A 2242-nucleotide genomic window follows, 5' to 3' on the forward strand; every position below is an offset into this window, starting at 1 on the left:
AACAAGTAAGAGAAAGGAACTAGATGGACACAACAAATTATCCGTCAATGAATTAAATCTAAAATCTTTTATAGGGTGTGTCATGTGTGTGTATTTCATCACTCTAATATACCAGATAGAGACGAGAAAAGTGATGGACGACGAAGGTTGAATATGAAGGGTGAAAGATGAATTGAGCCGCATTACTGGCTCGGGCTTACTACGTAGACGTCGTCGCATGAGTAGAGACGAGAGAAAAAACGGCCCTAATCAGGGTAGAGACGAGAGAGAGTGAGAAACAGAGAATATCTTTTTGATAAATAACCTAGCATAAACGATCTTGATCTAATTGACAAATAGATCTAATGGTTAACATTAAACAAAATTAAAATAATAAATAATAAATATTGCATATGTATGTCGGCAACAGTAAAAATCAATTCAGAAAATGTATGCACTTACACAAATTTAGCCAATATTAATAAAAAAAAATACAGAATCAAAGCAGAAGAAACCATAAAATAATAATAACAAATCCGATTTAACAAATTTAGCTAAGAAAAACACCGACAGAGAACCATCAGAAACCAAATGTAATCCCCAGAAGCAAAAACTGCTATACGGTCCGCATCATGGTTGGATCAAAGAAATCCACATCACTTGGTTACCTCCTCTATGCATTATATCAAATTCACAAATCCAAACAAGAAAATAAAATCCAACAATAACGACTTAAAAGCATAAGTAATTCAAATGGGGCTCAGATGTAAATGGGTAATTGACGGTTTATCAGCACAGATTTCATCAGAGTGGTGCATGACTTCCTCACTTTCCTCCTCACCGCCCTCCAAATTTTAACACAAAATCACAGTAACAAACCACAACCCTATACACCTAAACCACCTGAGAATTAAACAACAAAAAGGGAAGAAAAGAGCAGCGTTTCATTGACGCAACAAATAGACGACGCGAAGATAGTCAGTATGTCGATGAACAAGAAAGGCTGGGCGCAACCATTTATATATAGTGTACACTTGGTCTGGGACGAAAACCCTAATCATTTTCCCTAAAACTGTAGGGACGTATTTACCCTTGGCTTTCACGAAGAAGCTAATTCATGGCCCATGGGTTTAAATTTCTTTCATGGCCCATGGGCTTAAGTTAACTTCTTCTTGATACCATTCCATATTTTGATGGAATGCTTCTTTGTTTCTCTAAGAATAACTTCACGCTACAATTTTTTTGCTTTTACATAATATGGTTAACTGTCTGTTCAATCATCAATGGCCTACGACACTAGAAATGTTCCAATCTAGTATTCAAAGAGCAGCATTGATTGGAATCTAACAGCAATTGAAATGGTGGTTTTATAATGGGGCATTAAGTGTATTGTTGTCTCATTCTAATGGCCCATTTCAAAAAAGAAGCTTCAATGGAGCAAATTTGTTTGTCCATTTTTGTTGGAGCATGGATGCATCGCATTGGTTATGTCCATGTGTTTGTTCTAACAAATGGGCTCCACAGCGCGCGTACACACATTTTACACTAAAATCACTATTGGGTCACACCTCTATTACACAAAAATCAAGCCAACAAATTTACACTGTTGTATCAATATATTTTGTTGGCCCAGCCACATTAGCAAAACACATCCCAATACATTTAGTTGGTCCTAGCAAAAAAATATCATTGTAATTGCTTTAAGAAATTAGTATCACGTGTATCAAATATGATCTGTTGTAGAATGAATGATTAATTTTATTTTCAATTTAAATGCAAGAGTTCCACACAAATTCACTTATTGCTTTGACACATAATATTTGAGAAATTTGGGACACCAAAAATTTGAAATTGTTATCGTTTTTGTTTAGAGAGTGCATGATATATGAGAGTAGAAGCAGCTATGTTGCAGATTTTTAGAGACTGCAAGCCAACCTATTTGAGAGAAGCCAAGGCAACATGTACATAAGAAAATTAAGAACAATAAATACTATAGGGGAATTCACAGTCCTTATCCTTTTTCACGAACTTCTTTTCCCCAAAAAGATGAGCTACACTAGGAGTAAAATGAACTCAACTAAAGAGGCAAACTATTAAAACAATAGATTTCCTGAACTGCTAACAATAAGTATCCCCAATTTACAGTGAAAATTGATTACATGTTTAGTTGCGTATCTCTCTATCTCTTCTTCTCTTACTCCTTCTTCATGCTTATCTCCTTCTCTGCTCATTCTTTCATCTGTTATCTACAATACAATCAAGG

General features: G+C 35.2%; 1 non-coding gene across 1 annotated transcript; it reads right to left on the bottom strand.

Annotated features, from left to right (window-relative positions):
* Positions 1-735: 735 nt before the first annotated feature.
* LOC119980171 lies at positions 736-825 on the bottom strand. The gene has a single exon (XR_005463808.1). It is a non-coding gene; the product is annotated as a small nucleolar RNA Z221/R21b (small nucleolar RNA).
* Positions 826-2242: the final 1417 nt, after the last annotated feature.

Source organism: Tripterygium wilfordii, chromosome 15 (genome assembly GCF_013401445.1).
Source record: "Tripterygium wilfordii isolate XIE 37 chromosome 15, ASM1340144v1, whole genome shotgun sequence".
In the NCBI taxonomy this organism is placed as follows: Eukaryota; Viridiplantae; Streptophyta; class Magnoliopsida; order Celastrales; family Celastraceae; genus Tripterygium; species Tripterygium wilfordii.